Below are 21,671 nucleotides of genomic sequence, written 5' to 3'. Positions count from 1 at the left end.
AATAGTGAAAATATTTATATTTCTGAACTATTTCATATATAACATTTTCAGTTTCGCATATGTGGCAATTTAAGAACTTTTTATGTATACTAATATTTTGAAATATCTGCAAATTTTTGCATCTTTAAGGAAAGCTTATTCTTTCACCTGTAGTATATAAGTAATGGTAATTTACCAGATAAAATTACTTAATGGGGAATACAGAAAAATATCTAACCACTTACCTTTGTGACTTCATCTGCAAAGAGACTAAAAAAGTAGTTCAGCTAAATCTGCTATAATAAATATTTATAATAATGCTAAATTATGCAATATCTATTAATATGACAAATTTTTGTAAAGCTATTTATTTGGATGAAAAATAAACACATTCAGAAATTTATGGCACTATATTATGATTAACAGAGGAAAAACACTTTTCAAAATTCAAAATAGTTTTTATTAATCCAATTTATCACATTTTATTTGAATTCATGAAAAACAATGTTATATCCATGTATTCTTATGTATATAAGAACTCTTGATAAATTGGATCTCTGTCATTGCCTTTCACAGCACCTAAAATAAAAAAACACTCACAATTACTACATGTGAATATAGTAATTCATAATTAAATTTAAACAAATGACTATTAGAATGCAAATTAAAGGAAGCATTTAAAATATTTTAACATTTAGTACCTATAAACAGAGTAGCAATTATTTGATTTTTCGATTATAGTAAAATCATGATCATGAAAATAAACATGGGGGATGCTTTTTAAAATTTTTTATGTCAGAAAATAAACTCAAACCACCAGCTGAACATATGAGCAGTTTTATCAATCAGCCACTGGTAGGTAACCTGGATACTGAATCAACATATAAAGTTGCCAAGATAAAGAGAGAAACAAAATTATGATAATCACATCTTACCTATTCATAAAACTATTTTAAATTTAATGTGTAGGCAAGTCCAAAAAGAGTGAGAATGAATTTATTTTGCAACACAAAGTAAAGTCTTGCAGGAGCAAAAAAAACTTGTCTCATGAGATTGGCAAGTAAAAAATAATTAACTGCATCTGGTAACATTTATCTGACAACATATAAGTAATTGTTAGCAGAAAATAAAATCTGATCAGGGGCGTAGCTAGAGGGGGGCAAGGGGGGCATCTGTCCTTGGGTGCAGAATCCAAGGGGTGCCAAACTGATGTTAGAACATTTTAGAATTAAATGTTTTCCATCCTTGGCAAGCAGTAGGGGGCGCGAAATCTTCAGTTGTCCCCGAGCGCTGAAAACCCTAGCTATGACTCTGAATCTGATCATGTTAATGCAATTTTAAACTTTTGAATTTAACCGCAGAAATTTACCAAAGAAGTACTTGTAACAGTAGTAAATGAAGATGTGACTAATCTTTACTGTATGGTACACCTTGGTTTCTGTCTGAAAAAAAATCGCAAAGTGGTATTGGTTGTTTGTGAAATGTGGAAGCCCATTGCGTCAAATAAGTTTTTCGGTAACCCTAATGTTGATAATGTTGGCAAAAGTAGCCTTTGAGAAAAAAAAAAAAAAAAAAACTTTTTTTGTCAATAAAAAGGAGTTATTTCTGCAAATATTGCCAATGTGCTGTGATAAATTTAGTTTTGGGCTACTTTTTTTAATAGTAAACCTTTTGTACGGTCCCAGGTTTTTGGTTCTTACCATTCTCTTCAATTGCTGTGTTTGGTTGCACGGAAGTGGTATGGTCTTGTATTTTGAACATGCTATTTATTATTTTGGTGTGGGTACCATCGTTTGAGTATGTCTGAGGTGACTAAGAGACGAAAAATTTAATTGAATTGCTTACCTGGAGGATGGTGATGGGAAGCCTAAACATATGCATGTGAAAAAAAAAGGTATGTTAAAAAAATGACGTTTCATTTATTTTTTTGTCTCTGTGTGTTAATTTTTGTTAGAAGATTTGTTGTTTAATGTTTTTATGTTAGGAAATATGTATTTTTGGTAACTTACTCCTCTCTGTTTGTGTATTTTTGGTTGTCTGTGTGTTAAGACAGTGGCGAATTTTTTCTGGTAACTATATTTTTAACTTTCTGATTTTCTTAAAGTGAAAATAGATCAATGTGTACATGGACAAAGTTAAGGCAGTGCACAATGCCCAGTTTGTGCAGTTCTCTGTTTTAATAGGTCGATGTGTACATGGACACAGAGTTTGTGTATGTCTTTGACTTCTTATTTTGGTTTTGTGTAGCGGCCACCTTGAAATTGGTGCCGATCCTCTCAGGTGACGATCTTGATATAAAAAAAAAAAAAAAGAAAAGAAAAGAAACGATTCGCTAAGGGTTACAGCAGAGTAAATTTTTACCAAAGATGTTCTACCATAATCACCATTTCAGTGGTTTAAACACTAGTGGAGCAGTATGCAGAGATGAAGATTTGAGTTTTGTTTACACAGCATGATGGTTTAGGCACTCCATCCATTACAGTGAACAAAATTATAATAAACATAGCCACAATAATTGTCTATAAATATTGATGTATAACACTGCATTAACTATTATATTTCTTATGCTAGTATATACAGAATCCTTAATCGAAGGGAAAATCAGAAGACTGTGCATGCATTTTCCTTTAACTGAAACATGGATTTGACCATACAAATCTCAGTCTTACGGGACATGCCACACTATGCAGATAGACAGTAAAAAGTGCTTGTGTTGTTTTTATTTGTTAGAGGTATGAAATAAATATACTTCTAGATTTTAATTTTTTCTTTTCTTGTTTTACATTTGGATTACCTATCAAAAAGTAAGGAATTTTGATATTATTACAATATCGGAGTTAAAATAACAATTATTGGACACGTTAAAGTAATGAAAATTTTAAATTAGGTTAAAAAGTAACCCTTAATGTGGCATATTTTTGAATTAAACTCTATCGACATTTAAAACAACAAAACATCCCTCTTTATTAAGGACTTTAATTAACTAATTTTAAATGCGGAGCTATGAATGGATTTTTCCCCTTGCATGTTATAATAACTGAAACAAAATTACTCTGATACAGTCAAAATTCCTAAATGCAAGTACATAAAATTTACTTTAGCAATTTAAAGAGATGAGACACACTGAACACATAAATAAATTTCTATCAAAGAATAATTTATTAAATTTGGCCCATTCCATAGTAAACTTTAACCATTAGATTACATTATTACACCATGTTATCAGTTTGAAAAGCAAGTCATATGCCAGATCTTGGATGTAAAAGAAATGCACAAAATAATATACAGATTATTGAAAAATGTTGTATAGCAATGTTTATAGATATGATTAAATGTAACAGAAAATTTACTGTCACAACCACATTTTTAAGTGAAATGTATTATTTTAACATTTTACAATATTTAAGGTATGGCATTAAATGCAACATTATGTGGCTGAATATAAGTTAGTAAATTAAAAAATAATAATAATAATAATCAAAGAATGAATGTCATGAAAAATTTCAAAAACAAGCAGAATTTAATTTAGAAGACCTTTAGACACTTATGATAAATAAATTTGAGAATTCTTCACCCAAAATTAAATTATAATTAACTAAAACCAGTTTGACTGACCTTCTACAAAATCCTTCAGCTGCAATTTTTTCTAGCTTGAAAACCAAATTCTTCTCCACATGGTAATAACATCTTAACCAGTTGAAATTCCTGCAGAAAGTTTGATAACACAGTAATAGAATTAATAGAATAGAAAAATTAACACAAAAGTATAGAACATCATTTAAACTTAACATTATTACAAATTTTGGTGCTTTCTGACTATCTGCAAAGCTGTGAAAATTGGCAAAATGGTTAGTTTATGGTTCATATCTACTGCTCTGTTCACAAGTAGTAATTCAAATGAGCACTTTATAAGAAACAAGAAATTTTAGGATGCACACACACAAAAATATACACATTGGGTCAATATTCACATATTTTTCATCCAATGGAATACTATTCAGAAATAAAGATTAAATATAAAGCATGTAAATACATGTGTGTGGTATGCATATTCATAGTTTGCTATTATCGTGTGCATACTCTTGCTGTTTTAGCATAAGTTGAAGCTGTGAGGGCAGATGATAAGAAAGTATCAGAATTTTTCATGTATAAGAAAAGATTGCCCTGACAATAGTATCTCAATTGTTTAGCACTGACATTTACATAGCGCATTAGAAATATATAGTAATATATGTATAATAAAAAGATAATTGCATATTATTAATTCATTTTTTTAAATGCCAAACTTTAACAATTCTTTCACATATAATTAAACAGAATTCTTTCACATGAACATCTAAAATCCATTCTTAACTAAAGAATAAATAATAAAACCATGTAAATTTCTTATCAAGCCCATCATTTCCGAAATGTCTACTTCTGAAAGTTCCCAGCATTTCTCAATATATTATTAAATTACTAAACTAAGCATCAATGATCGTCATGTTCGCTAATGTGGCAATATCTTTCACACTTCTTTGTTACCACAAGTAACAAGTAGGCTTCAATAAATCTTTAACTGTTACATGCTACTTTTGTCTAAAATTTGTACAAATAATAAAATTAAATGAGCTCTTTATAATATGCTCAAAAAAATAATTTTGTATGAAAATTTGTATGTTATATATTGGCCTGATTAATGATTCAGGAAATAATTCGGGTTTTCAAAGTGCTTCCAATAATTCAAATTTCAGCTTGTGTCAAAATAAAATCTATAACACAAAGATAAGCAAATTTCCTTATGAACAATGCATTTTAACATTATTCAATCACTGGCAATCACACAGTACTGATTGCTTCAATAAACATTACTGTAACTGTCTTATTTAAAAGACTGTAATGTTTTAATTATTTCCTTAATTAAAACATTACAGTCTTTTCCAGTTGATCTTTACAATATGGTAACTGGTAGTTTGGCGACATTTTGGAGGCGATAAAGGTTTACTACCTGGTACTTTGGTAATAATGTGAGCAGTACTCAGTTCCGATTACGCATTATTTTGTGTGAGGGAAATGAGAGATCATGGGATATGTCATGTGATATTAATGGACGAATTACGGTTCTTTAATCGGAAAAGGGGGGAAATCGGGAAAAAATTTGGAAATTTTGTATTTGGCTTTATTCTGTGTTGTGCGAAACAGTGTTCGTGAATTTTTGGATCCCATGGCCGTAACTAAAGTGAGTTCGAAATGGGTATTTATGTATGTATTAATTTAATGTATGTGCTCATTTATATTTTAAGTAGTGTTTTTGAATTTAATTATATTTTAATTAAATGATAGTTATTTTGTGAATTTTATGTTTGTAGGAATTTGGTATACGTTTTAGTTGAAGTAAACGTGCATGGAGATAATTTAAATATCTGACACTAAGTATTTGTAATGGTTGCGGTATGAATTCGTTGGTGACGTGTATAATGTAATACATGATTTAGAGGTAAAAGTTTTTGGATATTTTATTTATTTTATATGTGGAAATGTTCATATTTGGAAAGGGTAAATACTTTTTCGCGATCAGGTAATTTCATATATGTTCTTTTTACCGGGTTTAAAGATTGAGAAAATTGTCATGTATTTTCATAAAATTTTTCTAATTTATGAGAAAAAAGCAGTGTACATGGATATAGTGAAGAGTGTGCGCAATGCCATTTTTGTGCAATTCTGGGGTATTTTTTTTAAGTAAAAATAAGTCGACGTGTACATGGTTTAGTGATATTTTAATTAAATGATAGTTATTTTGTGAATTTTATGTTTGTAGGAATTTGGTACACGTTTAAGTTGAAGTAAACGTGCATGGAAATAATTTAAATATTTGATACTAAGTATTTGTAATGCTTGCGGTATGAATTCGTTGGTGACGTGTATAATGTAATAGATGATTTAGAGGTAAAAGTTTTTGGATATTTTCGTGAAATTTTTCTAATTTATGAGAAAAAAGCAGTGTACATGGATATAGTGAAGAGTGTGCGCAATGCCATTTTTGTGCAATTCTGGGATTTTTTTTTAAGTAAAAATAAGTCGGCGTGTACATGGTTTATGTGTATGTGTTATTTTGAAAAACGCGTAAGGAGTATGGTATTGTGCACTTTTTCCCAATTTTGCAGTGAATATTTGTCATGATTAAGCAGTTTTGTTAGATAAAATTTCTAGCATAAGTGTAATTTGGCTAGTAGATTGTTGGAAGAAGTGTTCAGTAGATAAAAAGAAAAGAAACATGTCTTTACTTCGTGAAGACAAAATGGCGGCGGGGAAAAAAAATATAGGGTTGCTGTAGGAGAGTTGGTCGGCAAAGTTTCGCCAAAAAAACGCCAAGTTATCATAATGTAAAGATCAACCTCTTTTCCTCCTTCTAACACCAAAAGAAAACCCAGATAAGAAATAAAATATCAGTAAAAATAAATTATATTATTGAATGACACTTTACATTAATTACACTTATGCATATATTATTTTATTATAAATTATTTCAAAATCAAAGAAGAGAAGGGGGAGAAACTTTAATATTGACATTTCTAAAATGATATAAACATTAATCATTTAGTACAGTTTGTTATTTCCTGCAAAAAGAATTCACTTTTCTGGATAGCATTTATATTTCCATCTCACTTTCAATGAAACATTAAGAGAAATGCATATAATTTAAACACCAGTTTATTTTATTTATCAGACAGATTATGTCAACTCGAAAAAACCTATCAGTAAAATTTGGTAGTAATAATTCTGAATGTTAGGTAACTTGCAAGATTCAACAAAAATTATAAATACTTTTATTATAATGACAATACTACAGTAACATGAACATAAAATTAAACTGCATATAACTATGAAATAAGCCAGCATATAATAATGGTGCATTGGTTTCTAAAACAATGGGCTCGATGAAAAAATACATGTATTATGGTAGCTATTCATATTCTTCAGCTTTCCTAATAATATTCTCACGTTCACTTTACATAACTAAAGTATCTAAAATACAATAAAAATGCAAACAATATTTATGAGAAAATGTTAAAAGCAATCATAAGCATTTGATTGAATGACCATATTTGTCTTCCTGCAAGTCGAATCTTAAAATGATATGCAGTTTGAAAAATGCTTAATCCTTTTATAAAATATTCAAAAAAGATTAAAAAAAGGTACTGTTCTGTTATCAGGATCGGGTTCAGAATTGTATTTATGCATGCTTGTATATTTGTATGTTTGTGTGTCTACATATACACATCTATGCACATACTTACGAACACAGGTTCATACATTTCCGATTCTGGTCCCAATAACAGAACAGTACCCCCAAAAAAACTTGAATTACAAACTAGATTAAGATAACGTTTCAACCATACATATTTTGGACAAAACAATGCAAACTCTTATTTTTATACAATTGTTCAAACTATTTAACATAAATTTATTGCTGCAATAAAATAATAAGCAATCTGATCACACATATTATTTTGAAACTGAATGCATAAACTTGACTAAAAAAATTCAGTCATAAACATTTGGATAGCAGGGCAAATTAGATATTTGAAAAGACAGCCAGCCATTGAGATACACGTAATTCACGACAGAATGGTAACAATTCATAAAGCTGTGAAACATTTAACTGTCAAAATGACATAAATAACATAAATTCGAAAAGCAAAAAAAGTAAACATACAAGTATTGCAACTGAACTTACCTTTCATGCAACAAAAAATATCCATACAAGTTAACCTCATGGCGCAGCCATTTTGGATTTCGTTTCAAATCAGACAGATGTTTACGGATTTGCGGAAGAATACGAGGACCTAGTAGTTTGCCGGATACAATGTGCAATGACGCGAAAGAATATAGTTCTGTAGAACTTCCTACATTATTCCGTAATAAACAGTACTATTTCCTAATTTTTTTCTTTATCTAATTAAATAATTAATAGGGAAATAGTTAAATAATGCCAAATTCATTTTTAATGAAATGTAAAATTTTGCATGTATGGGACGACCACCTTCCGTCCAATATTTCTGAGAATATAAACAAATTTTGGAATCTGAGAGTATCAGTTAATAAATATATAGAATATCGCCTCTCAAACGACCACTTCTGAAAGTGACCAATAGTTCTGAGATTATCAATAAATATTGATATTAAGCATTATTTCTATAAGACGACCATCTCTATATAAGACCAAAGTTTCTAGAATCTTGGATAGTCATCAGAGATGTATCTTTGCTGCGAAATTATCGCACGACTGTAATTCAATATCAATAACGGATCGCGCGATTGAAAAACATTTTCTGTCCTGTAATTAGAGGAAAAAAATTTTCCTTATGAGGTATTTCTCCCGCTTTCATGGCGTGCCTTCGTGGTGTAATAGTTCTGAACGCTGGGCCGGTATTTCAGAGGTCCGTGGTTCGATTCACGGCGAAGGCGGTTGCTAATTTTTCATCTCTACGGCTTCCCCAAAAAATCCTAATGTCTCTACAGTGGCGCCCGAATGAAAAAGGTGTTGGATGAGGTATATCCACACCCAGGATTTAGTGATTGGATCCCCTTAAAAAAAAAGTCGGCCTTTAAAAAGAGAAGTAATATAAGGTATTTCTCCCGCTTTCCTAGCGTGTCTTCGGCCCACCAGCGGCCGAGCGGTAAAGTCGCTGAACACTGGTAGTGCGATCCGAGGTTCGTATCCCGCGAACGGGCTGGCTGCATGGGTGTTTTCGTGGTTTTCCCCACGTGTAACGTGTATACGAGCCAGTTTCCCTTAGTCCACGGCCAGTCACTCCACGAAGACATCCCTCCCCTTAGGCAGATAGCCCTAGTGTGCTTTGCCATAATTAAATACACCACCACCACACCTAGCGTGTCTTCGTGGTGTAGTGGTTCTGCACACTGGGCCGGTATTCCAGAGGTCCGTCCTTCGATTCCCGGTGAAGGCAGTTGCTAATTTTCATGTTTCCTGCTTCCAAAAAAATACCTAATGTCTCTATACCCAAATTTAAAAAAAAATTCGTTTCCGTAATTAAATATTTTTTATAAAAAAAATATATGTTATTTAGAATTTTGCAAATATTCTAGAAAATGCTAATCCATTGAAAAAAATCTTTTCCATGACTAAATAAATTTTTAAAAACGTCAGAAAAAATAGCAGTTAAAATTAATAACAATATAACAAGAATAAATCATCAATCATATCAATATTTTTAATGTACAGCATTTAGAAACAACTTAGTAAAATACATATGAAAAATAAAATAATGTGCAAGTTTCAGATGTGCAATGTCCAAAAATTAAAACTGGTAAATTTAAGAACAAATATCCTCAAAATGTTTAAAAACGAAAGTCCTCCGGACAATGCAGAATGAATGTCCTCAGGATGTGAAATTGGTGAACTCCTCAGGACATCTGAGAATCAACATCTTCAGGACATCCTGTCATATCCCGGGACATAGCGACTTAAATAAGACATCCTCAGGATGTTAAATTACGATCTCCTCAGGACATCTGAGAATCAACATTCTTAGGACATCCTAAGTATGTCCCGGGATATTGCGACTTAAATAGGACATCCTGTGGATGTTTTGTGCTATGGGGGAATAGTATTGCCAAACGTGAAACTTATTGTTATTATTATTTACGGTTATATTCTGAAGTTGAAGAAAGCACGTGATTCCATATAACGTCATTGTATGTCGAAAATCTTTCGTTAATATCAGTATTTTAAATGAATAGCTGCTTTTGGCAACTTTTATGTTTCACCTTTGGATACGTGACACGATATGCTATCGCTACGTTAATTCCTTTATTGAGATTTTGAAAATTTTTTATATTGAAATAAATTTAAATCATAACTTCCAATGTATTACCTCAAGTGTCAAAGGTCTTTGTTTCCTGAGTTGGCAAGAAAAATGTATTTACGAATCGCTGGTTGCTTGGAAAGAATGAATACATTTTCTTCATAATGAAATGTTTCTATGCATTTTATGCTATTCTAAATTTATTTATAAAAATTTAATTTCTTTTATTGTATACTTACTTTCTGAGTAGAAGTTTAAACATCTGTAGATATTTAACGTATTTTAAATGCAATGTTACTTTACTACAGTTAAATAATTTTTTTATTTCAAATTTACTAAAATGTCTGAACGCAAGAAGAGAGCACAAATGGTACAGCGAGCTACAGAAAAATGAAGTAAAAAACACTAGGAGACTCAACAGGCAAGTACAATAAAATTTGCGAGCTTCAAAAATGAATGAAGACACAACTAGAAACTCAGCAGGCAAGCATAGTGACAAGACAGCTTACGCATTCAAGAAACTGAAGAAGAAACGAATAGGAGTTCCAGCAGACAAGCAGCAACTCAAGAAACTTCGCGTGCTCAAACTGTATCAGAAACTAGTAGAAAACACAAAAGACACTCAGAAGACCAAGAAACACTGCGTGCTCCGGAAAGGGAAGCAGAAGGGAAACGGAGGCCCATTAGGCAAGTGGAACGTCAACAGACCATGCGCGATGAATAGAAGAAGTAGCAAGTAAACGAAGGATACAAGACTCTCCGCGTCATCGTCAGATTCGACAGGAAATACCAGAACAGCTCAAGAACCTATATAAACAACTCAAGACGCTGCAGTTTACGGACAATTTTTGTTCGAAGAGGCAGAGCGTATGCGAGGGAACAAGCTTCTCATGAACGCATCAAGACATACACGTAGTACTCTTCACAATGCAGGAAGTTTACTTTGAGCAACACACTGTATACATAGAGCTCGTAGACATATATAGTAAAGATTTTGCTTTGGCAACAGCCCTCTAGTAAAATGTATGAAGTTTATATTAGCATCTCACAATACCTGAACGAAATTTTTCTATTTACTTCTTCATTTACTATTTTCTGAAATTTTTTATCAGTAATCCTGTCTATATAATATAGATTTCAAAATCAGAAAAATTTAATTAATTATCTTTAAATGTATCTAAGTAATGAATACTTCGCCCCTGTTCATACCGAAACAACATGATGTAATTGTAGATAGCTAGAAAGTAAAATGTATTCAGCAGGCTGTGCAGCAAGCGACATCTATAAATGGTGATAACACAATAATGTTATATAATGTTATATACTGGCAGAGTTTTAAATTAAGAACATATACATCAGTGTTTTAATAATAAGAATTTTGCATCAAATTGCAAAACAAATATCTTAACTTCTGTCTTTTCATGCATAAGACTTCAGCATTCGGAAAATTATATTTTCGTAAATGGTTTAGCAAAAATAACAAAATTATTGCCCTGAGAAATGGATAAGCTTGGTATGAATCCGAATTACGCCAAGACTACCCGTCAATGGTTGTTTTGAACACGCCCTTAATGAATATATATAACCCTTAAAAAACGTAAAGTCAGTAAATCTACTATCCGAGTGTGTATTTATATCTTGAGTATTTAAGAAATGCATTTATGTATCTGGATAAAGCTAACGCTATTGCCTGAATCACAACGTTTATTTAACATTTGATATAACCAACTTCATATACATCTTGAAAGAAAACATAAATTTCTTAATAAGATACTAAAAATTGCAGAAAAAAATACAAAAATAATGGAATTTCTAATAACACTACAAGTAACATACCGAGGAATAAATTGCGCAGCAAAACTGATGCAATCTACAATATGTATACCAAAAAATTTATGTACCGCAATAGAAATGCAATAGAATGAGAAATAAAACTATCATGAGATTTATAATGAAAAATTTACCATAAACTATTGATATATGTTAATAAATATATACTTTTAATACTATTCATTTAAATATGCTGAAACTTTCATAATATTCGTTACTTACGAACGCTTTTTCATTCTTCGAAGCATAGCACAAGCCGTTCACAATTCAGTGCTGGTGCACGTCAATAAAATAAGGATAAATCAAAACTTTTACAAAAAATCAATCACCTTGACTCGTTTCTCAGAAAACGTATGTCTACAAATGCAGTATTAATATATCACATCAATATAATTCGGGATCATAAAATCTCCAAACAACGCATTAAACGCAAAAAATCGCATTAAGGCAGAATGAAGAATTTTCACTCTTACAATGGCTTTTACAACAATATACAATAGAATCTAATTTCTAAACTAAGTGTTCATTGTTACACCATATTTCATTTTTGGGGAATCTTTCATGGTTGTTCAGTAATTCTAACTGTTAACTTGTTTAAATAGAATTATGATTTCATATATATGCACAGACTTATATATGTATATATTAATACGTATCTGTAGTAACATACATCATATTATTATATGTAGGCGTATAATTCTAAAGTAATTATACTAGTCAACATAATTTATATATTGATAGTATCAGACTTTTAAAATTATTTATTACTATCTGCTTGCTAACGATTATATAATTACGTACAGTGGTACCTCGACATACGTGTTTAATTCGTTTCGTAACCTTGCTCGTATGTCAAATTGCTCGTATCTCAAAGCAATTTTCCACATTAAAATTAATCGAAATGCCATTAATCCGTTCCAGATCCCAAAACACGACCTCAGTTGTTTCTTAAGTGTTTTTAAGTAAGAATCAAAAACAAGAAGAAACATTTATTAATAAATAACAAATACATATTCTATAAAAACATAATTAAAAGAAAAAGTGAAGTGCCTACGGAAGAGCTTAATTTTTGTCACTGGTCTTCGCTTTTTTCGTCATGATCTGCTTATTTCCACCCGCAGATCATTTAAAAAAACTTTCCAAGGAGGTTTGTTTCTTCCTTCGTGTCAAGGATGCACGACTAGTTGCAACGTTTTCGCGGTGATTTTTATCCACGAACTCTACAACTTTCTCCCACATTCCCAAGACCTGTTTTGTATCTCTTGTAGCGATAACCTCCTGCACCTCTGGCTCCTCTTCAAAACTCATTTTTCGTTAACCCAACGTATGCTGCTGCAAATACAGATCGTGTAACTCCTCGGTTGTCAGCTCCTGAGACTGTTGTTCGACGAGTTCGTTCACATTTGTGTTTGTGACGTTTGTGTTCTCCGTCACCTCAAAGCAGCCCCAAAAAATGTGCTTGGTGTACAATTTCTTAAAATTAGAAATCACCTGCTGATCCATGGTCTGCAGGATAGGAGTGGTGTTGGGTGGTAGGTAGGGAACTTTTATAAACTTGAACTATTAGAGTAAAGCATCTTCGAGATTTGGTGGGTGAGTAGGGGCATTGTCGAGGAAGAGAAGGGCTTGCATGGGTAGGTTGTTTTTCTGTGGGTATTTTTTAACAGAAGGGCCAAAAACCAGGTTTATCCACTTCACAAAGAATTTCCTGGTGACCCAAGCCTTCGGATTTGTCCTCCACATACCTGGCAGATTTTCTTTTGAAATATTATATGACTTAAAGACTCTGGGATTTTCCGAATGGTATACTAGCAGAGGCTTGATTTTACAGTCGCCAATCTCATTGGCGCAAATTACTAGAGTTAATCTATCCTTCATGGGTTTGTGACCTGGCATCGTCTTCTGCTCTGCCGTTATGTAAGTTCTATTCGCCATCCTTTTCTAGAAAAGTACTGTCTCGTCACAGTTAAAGACTTGCTGGGGGGATGTATGCTTTGGCTAGTATCAGTTCGGAAAACATTTTGATGTAAACCTCAGCTGCCTTCACATCGGAACTTGCTGCCTCACCATGTCTGACGACGGAGTGAATGCCGGTCCTTTTCCTAAAGATGTCAAACCAGCCCTACTGGATTTAAACAAGTCTTCCGATTCCTCATTTTTAGAAGTGTGTGGGATCTTCTTTAGCAAATAACCGTAAATTGCTCGTGCCTTCTCACATATGATGCTTTATGTTAAGGTTCCTCCTTGAAGCTGCTTCTCTCTCACCCACCCCATCAGTAGTTTCTCCATCTGTTCACGGAGAGAGGTCCAGAGTTTAGACATTATTTTATCGGCCTTAGATGGCGTTATACCCTTTATCAACTCCTTTTGTTTAAGCACAGTACATATCATTGATGTGCTACGACCGTACATCATCGCCAAGTCAATTACTCGCACACCTTGCTCACGGTTTTCTATGATTTCACGCTGTAATTCAATAGACATCATCTTCTTCTTTGGACCCATGGTTATAAAAATAAATATGATAATGTTTTCTAAATGTACAAAAAGCAAAAAGCGCCAACCCAGCTTATCAAAGATGCTTCCAAAACGAGGGAAACAAGCACACAGACTGAGATCATGTCTGAGGTGGGAGAAACTGTTAGACGCTGCATCTAAATATAAATAACCATCGTCTTCACTGCCGAAACCCTCTAAACTATTCTATAAATCACTATCATATCAGCTATAAAATCGTCATTAGCCAAATCTATATCATCATCAAAATCATCTAAATATTCCTCACCACACAAAACACATCATCATTTTAAACCATCGTATCTCTATCACCATCGTCAGAATAAAATAAACCACCATCACACAAATCACATCATCATTCCATACTAATCAATTGAAACTATATATCATATACACCATCATCATTGAAGTCGTCAAATAATAAAATCACCTGAATACAAAGTACTATCACCTAAAGTTTTATTACCATCATACTCATTTAATCACATTCTTCATCACTATAACATATAATCACGATAACTTAAATAAAAAATCATCAGCAGTTAGTATAAATCCTCATCCTTAAAATACCAGCTAAATTATTTAAATCATCATCATTTAAATCAAGATTTTTTTTGGTGTTTCGCTAGTATAACATCAAAACGAACCAGTTTCATTTAGGTACAGACATGTACAGGTAAAAGTGTTGGAGCTTCATTAAAGATTGCACAGTTATACATCCCAATAACTAACCGAATACAGCACGGAGGGAAGGCCAGAAGAGGAAGAATCCTACTGGTAGTTCTTTAAAGAGAGATTTAGAAGTTAGTTTTTAAGTGAGGAGGACAAAAAGGGAGAACGGGTTATAGAAGAAATGAAGAAATCTAGAAAAAGGTTCATTAGAAAGTAGTAATAATATTGTAGTGGCTAAATCAATTATTAGCCCAATGGATGAGTCCAGATATCGAAACTTTGTGCTGTTGGGAAAGGAGGGAAATCTAATAAAACAAGTTTTATATCAAGCTTGTACGGAATACTAGCAGCGTAGCTGCCAGCCTTCGTCTGGCTTTTAAATGTACCGGGAAAATGGCTGAAAGAAACACCAAACTTTAAACTTGAAAACACCGTAGAATTTTACTCTGCAGAACAACTTCATAAAAAAAGTTATTACGTATAACAAAATTACCATGAAATAAGCAATATCCCTTAATTCAAATATTAATGATCCTAATAAATAAATTAACCAACTTCCCTTTGCAAAATCTTAAGAACTCAAATGGTATAAAGGAGGTTAAGAACTTTGTTTCCTAAAAAATTCACTCAAAACTTTTCAGTATCTTAAAATCAGTGAAATGAGCAACAAAGAACACAAAAGAATACAAAAAACAAAAAAATTCTGGAAAGCAAAGTATAATTAATGATAATGCAAAGTATAATTAATGATATCCCTTGTAATGTTGCGCGCTTCCAACCTGCACGCAACAATAGTGGTGACTGCTAAGAACTGGAAAGTAGACAAATTCTTGAGAAGGGTTTAAATCCCTTTTTATTCAACTTTAGAAATTACAAATGCGTGCTCTTGACGCTCACAAACTACGCCGACCCGGCGGTAAAATAAAAATAAAAAACTAAAAAAAGAATAATAACAAGTGACTAACTACGAGGCTCTCTATACGTAATTAACCTCACCGCGTTCTAAGATACCACTGATAATTCAGCAAACTTCTGAATATTACGTTGAAAAATTAACAATCTGCCGAGGCAAGCACACAGGCCTAAACGCGTGGTTCTTCAATTTCTAACTAGGCACCTCCACGCTCGTGCAGCAAGAAACACACTTTCGAACTCGTTTCCCTTCTATTTAACTCAGATTACTTCCGCTGACAATTTGAATCCTTTGCGCGTTCTACTAAAAATTACATACTCTGGCATTGGCAATTCCATGGGAAAGTAAGGCTTAACAGTAAAGATAGTTTAAACTTAAAATAAATGTTAGTTAAAATAAATGTAAACCCTACATTTGCCGCTGCCAGAATTTGGAAAACTTGGAAGCAGGTCCTAGAAACGACCTATTGGAAAGTTTCCACAAATCTGATCTAAATTTTAAGAGCCTCGTTGACATAAAAAAAAACCTGTTATCTCACAAAAGGTAGAACAAATTTCTGTAGATACTTATTTAATTCTCTCTTTTTACAGCAACCTTTCCCGGACTTCAGCAATCAATCTGTTCTCTTCCTTCCAGTATCTGAAAGGAATAAGTATCAGTATCTTTCTAAATACATTATAATTTACACTTTCTTGACACTGAATAAGTTTTTGTTTTTGAACGATTTATTTTCCTTAGTTACTGCTTAATTCACATTCATTCAAGTATTCAAACATGAATTTAACTTTACCCTGGCTCTCCACCATGTGTGGTGTCAAACGGGAATATTCGTGTTTTAGTATTGCAACACTTCTCCTAACCACAATGATTTGTTAGAATTCAACGACCAAATAGACACACCTTACTCGACATTCTACAACTCGATGAGCTACTTTAACATTCTTAAAATTCAAGTGTAGGTGGAGAACCCTACAAAACACATTCATTCTAAATTCCCCCTCATTTATCTTTAGACATGTAGGCTTTCGCTCTAAAGCATGATTTTATCTACAGTTTAATACTTAAATTTGAATTCATTGCTTTTGAGCATTTACTTTTAGCATCTAAAATTTTATGCTTCTAGACTAAATGCTACTTTTACATAACTTTCAAGCATTTACGTATATTTACAAAATTCTAATACATATGATTTTTACAATTTACCATAAAATGAATAAGTGAAAAATAAATTTTTACTTTACTCATTCTTCGCCAAGCTGGAGGCACTGAAACTAAAGTTGTTATTAATACAAGAATACGAATATTTTTATCTTCGGCCAAATTTTGGCTTTAACATAAAAGAATTAGTCTTTCGACCAACAGAAACTGCTTGTTCCTAGATTTTATACTTAAAGAAAATGATACTTTTGCCTTAGCTAAATAAAGTAAAATAAAACTAAATCTCAACCGAGACACATTGACTTCCGTCAAAACATAGAACTTTGTATTTACGCATAACATTTCGGAACAAAAGAAAAAAAATGTTATAGAAGATTTTAACTTATCTTTGAGTTTTCGATGATTGTAACTCCGACATCCTCTTCTGGCAGAACTGCTCCCATGTTATAGATTTCATCGACGTCAGTCGTCTCCTTAGGGTCCTTCGAGTGTCGTCCACGTTGCTTCTTCTTTTTCGCCCTCTGCATGCTGGCCTCTTGGAGTGGTAGTCGTCGGGCTGCTGTCTTTTCCGTTTTGCCCCTGGACGGCTGGTCTTGACGTCCTCCGGTCTGGAATCGTGCTTGGATTTCTTCTGTTGGTGGTGGTCTTTTCGTTCCTCCTGTTGTCTTTTCGTTCTCGGAAACGGCGGCCTTGTTTGCACCTGACTCTCTGGCCCTGGAAGCGTTCTCCTCGATGTAGAATTTCTACTGCGATAAGTTGTAAGTGGTGTTTTCCTCTTTACCAAAGTGTCTTTACGCGGCGGCTTTGCTTTCTTGTATTTCTTAAATGCTGGAGTCTGACGTTTTCATTTCTTGTTTTCGGTACCGTCGCATGACTTATAGAACGGCTAGGTTTCTCTTCTTGTTCTCTGCTTCTTGGGTTGTGGAACGGGTGACGTTATTTCTGGACCTTCTACTTCTTTTACGCTTGAGTCCTGCAAGAAACTTTCAAGGATTTCAAAATCATTTTGATTATAATATTTTTCACCTGGTCGGGACTTGCTTTACAGATTTCCCCTCTCTCGTTCTTAAGGTACAATACGACACCCTTGATTTCCTGAATTACATAGGGCCTTCAAATTTTGGAGCTAACTTTGCAGTAAAATTGTCTGGGGCACTTGATAAAGAAAATTTCCGCTTCAACACTTTATCTCCAACTTTAAAATCTGCTTCACGGCGTTTTCTATCATAGTATAACTTTTGCCTATTTCTTGCCGTATCCGATCTTTTAACCGCCTGGTCAATAAGTGTTTGCACATCTTTCTGTTTAAATTCTTGGTCTCTTTGTTGCACAAAGAATAATTTATCTAATGGCGTAATTAACTTTCGTCCTAAAAATAATTCTGCTGGGGTTTTCCCGTAGTATCGTGATTTGCCGTTCTTAAAGCATAAGCTAACATATTTATGTACCCATTCCAGCGCTTGTGATGTGTGCTAACATAACTTGGAATTATTTTTACAATGTTTTTATTAACTCCTTCTGCTATGTTTGCCTGTGGTCTATACGGAACCATTTTGATATGGCGTATATCAAGTCCAGTGCATATGTTTTCAAATATTTGGCTAACGAATTGTTTACCGTTACCGCTATGTACTTTTTTCGGTGCACCGTATTTTAAAATGTATCTGTAAGAATGCATCTGCGACTGTTTTGGCAGACACGCGTTTAAGTGGAAGAATTTCTGGCCATTTTGTAAAATGATCTACAATTACTAAAAGAAAACGATTTTTATTTAACTCACTCTGGGGGAAAGGACCAAGAAGATCTATGCTTAAAATTTCATTCGGAAATGTAGCGCGAATGTACTGGCCGGGCTGTAATTAATATCATTTATTGCAGGACCTGACATACGCAGTTAATATTTTGTATAATTGCGGGAAATATACCGCTTCGCGTACCCTTTTTAAAGCCTTTCTGACCCCTAAATGACCCGCTGTTTTCGCGTCGTGTAATTCCTTCAAAATGCTTATACGAAGCGAGGCTGGGATGACTGGTTTGTATTCCAGGTTTTCGTTTGTTGTTTTCGTATAAAATAATAAATTATCTATTATTTCATAGTTTTCTGCTCTATTTCTTATCTCATCGATATCTGTGTGTTCAAAGCTTTCGGGGTCTTTCAAATACGCATAGATACTTCCAAATTCAGGATCAGCTTTCAATTCAGCAATAATTGTATCTCTAGAATCTAAAATTTTTGAAGTCAACACAGCGCATTTAAGTTCATTGCCTTCATCGTCCAGTTATATGCGAGAAAGTGCGTCAGCTACATTGTTTTCCTTACCCGGTTTATATTTGATTATGAGATTATATTCTTGGAGTTTTAAAGCCCATCTTATTAACCTGGGCGTTAGGTTTTTCCCCGAGTAAAGTCTACCAACAGCCGCATGATTCGAAAAGACTGTTACTGGCGCTTTGCCGAAATAAACTCGAAATTTGTGTACTGTCATTAATACGGCTAATGTTTCTCTCTCTGTAGCTGTATAATTCCTTTGTGTATGATTCAACGTTTTACTAAAAATTGCCAAAGGATGGCCATTTTGCATAAGAACCGCACCCACAGCATAGTCCGACGCATCTGCTGCAATTTCGAGGTTTTCGTCCCCCTCCGGGAATTTCAAAACAGGGGCATTGATAAGCGCTTCTTTTAACCTTTCGAATGCGGTATTTGCTTCTGCTGTCCACATGAATTTACTTTTCTTTCTTTTAATTACTAACAAGGGTTCAACAATATTAGCAAAATCTTTTATGAATGGCCGATAATAAGAACATAACCCAAGGAAAGAAGAAATTTTCTTAGCGGTGTTGGGAGGTGGGAAATTCTTGATTGCTTTTATTTTTGAATCTTGAGTTTCTATACTCTTTTGCGAAATTTTATAACCCAGATATTTAAGTCTTTAGTTGCGAAAAGTAACGAGAGAAAAACTATGTTAAAAGAAAAGGCACGCATATCGAAATTGTTTCCTGTACTACTGACAAATTGTTATATGGCATGCATACTATAATGTTCATGAATAATTGATTGCTACTAGATTAATACAGGCATAGCATATTTCTAGGGACTGATTTGCTGTAATTTCCAATTTGATTTTTGCATACTTTTATATTTAGGACACTAATTACATCACACTGAAGATTACTCAATGCAATAATTCCATTGCAGTTTTATAGAAAATTATAAAATTTTCAGTTTCAATAAACAAATATATAATATTTCGATGACTCAGCAGGTAACATAATTTATTATCTTTCAAGTTTTTTTCGAAAACACCTCGGCAGATATAGAATCAGCCGCAGACTGTACTAACTTTAACAAGCGGCAGTATCTGAGTGTTCACATTTCTGTTTATAACTGCAATAAGAACAAGTATAAGTTTGAAAAATTTACCAATGGCTATGTGGATAAAAGAGATGATCATAAGTATTTTGACCTGGTTTTGGTTTCTGGTCAATACGTTGGCTGTAGGGAAGATTTCGTGGTTTTTTCCATGTGAACTAGTTTTCTTTATAAATTCCTCTAAGTCTTTCGTTAAGTACATGCAAAGTTGCTACATTAAACATTAGTAAGTGTTTACATAGGTAAACATTTTAAAAGCGACTAGCGTAAAGAAAGATTATTTAAATTATGTTTTTTAAAATGCAAATTCAGAACACTGAAAACCAAACAGTAAACATTATAAGACTAATTTAATAATCTTTGGTTTGGTTTACTTGAAAACTTTACTTAAAAAACTTTGAAATTTACAATGTTTACAACAAACTATTATTCTGCCATATTCATCGATTGCGTTAATCAAAATCTAAAATTATTTAACGTAAAATGTAATTATCCGAAAATTATGTAAAATGAGAATTTTTTCCAACTATATCTGTAGTTTACAATGGCTAGAAAAAAAGATAGCTCTAGATAATGAGTATTTCTAGAATGAAAAAACTCTATTGACTAAAAATAGTCTTTCGAGACCTTAGTGTCAGTTAGCCTGCGAAGGTCAGGTTCCCTTCCAAAAAAAAAAGTAAAACTGTTTAAAATGCATATAGTTTAACGCTTCCTGTTTTATTTGGAATAACATTTCAAAAATAAAACTCGTGTTGGTTACGAACCAAGCAATTCTTAACGGGATAAAAAGCCGTACTTTGATAATGCTAGGATCGTGCATTCAGTTTTCGTCGTTTTAATAAAATCCATTATGATACTTATGCTGGTAATTATAAACTGCATTTACGGATACAGAAGTATGATTAATACTCTAATATCACAGAATGTAAGCTTTTTATGCTCTGACAAGTTTTGTCAAGATACCAATTTTTAGTTCATATACAAGTCGTAAATTCCCTAGCTAGATTCCTTTTTTATATAAATAGATGCATAGAGGAGAAAATGGAACAGTTAATTATATTTTTTATTCTTTTTCAAAATTTAATTCTTTTAGATATAATTTTTAACGATAAACGATATTCTGCTAAGTTATAATACAAAAATTATTACTAATAATAATTTATATCCTAATATTTATATCCTAATTTAATAATATTTATATCACTCAAAACAGAATTGGAAAACTCATTCAAATCATATTTAATCAAAACATTTTACGAAGTTATGGGAAAAAGGAATTTTGGGGTTTGTTTGATTTTTAACGGTGAATTCAATCATTAAAACATTTTTACCGTGTTTCCTCATTCATAAAATATTAGCAAAATAATTTACTAAATAATTCTTACATGTAATAGTATTCTTGTTTATCTTTTGTTATATG

At 32.7% G+C, this 21,671-nt stretch overlaps 1 long non-coding RNA gene across 1 annotated transcript; it reads right to left on the bottom strand.

The window, feature by feature from the left end:
- Positions 1–421: 421 nt before the first annotated feature.
- Positions 422–7,814, bottom strand: LOC146997338 (uncharacterized). Its single transcript, XR_015041341.1, has 3 exons — positions 7,697–7,814; positions 3,595–3,684; positions 422–558 (listed from the first exon to the last, which is right to left on the bottom strand). It is a non-coding gene; the product is annotated as an uncharacterized LOC146997338 (long non-coding RNA).
- Positions 7,815–21,671: the final 13,857 nt, after the last annotated feature.

The sequence above is a fragment of the Stegodyphus dumicola genome, chromosome 5 (genome assembly GCF_044657685.1).
Source record: "Stegodyphus dumicola isolate Sdum_Otavi_A_Nest chromosome 5, ASM4465768v1".
In the NCBI taxonomy this organism is placed as follows: Eukaryota; Metazoa; Arthropoda; class Arachnida; order Araneae; family Eresidae; genus Stegodyphus; species Stegodyphus dumicola.
This window is presented reverse-complemented; position numbering and strand designations above follow the sequence as displayed.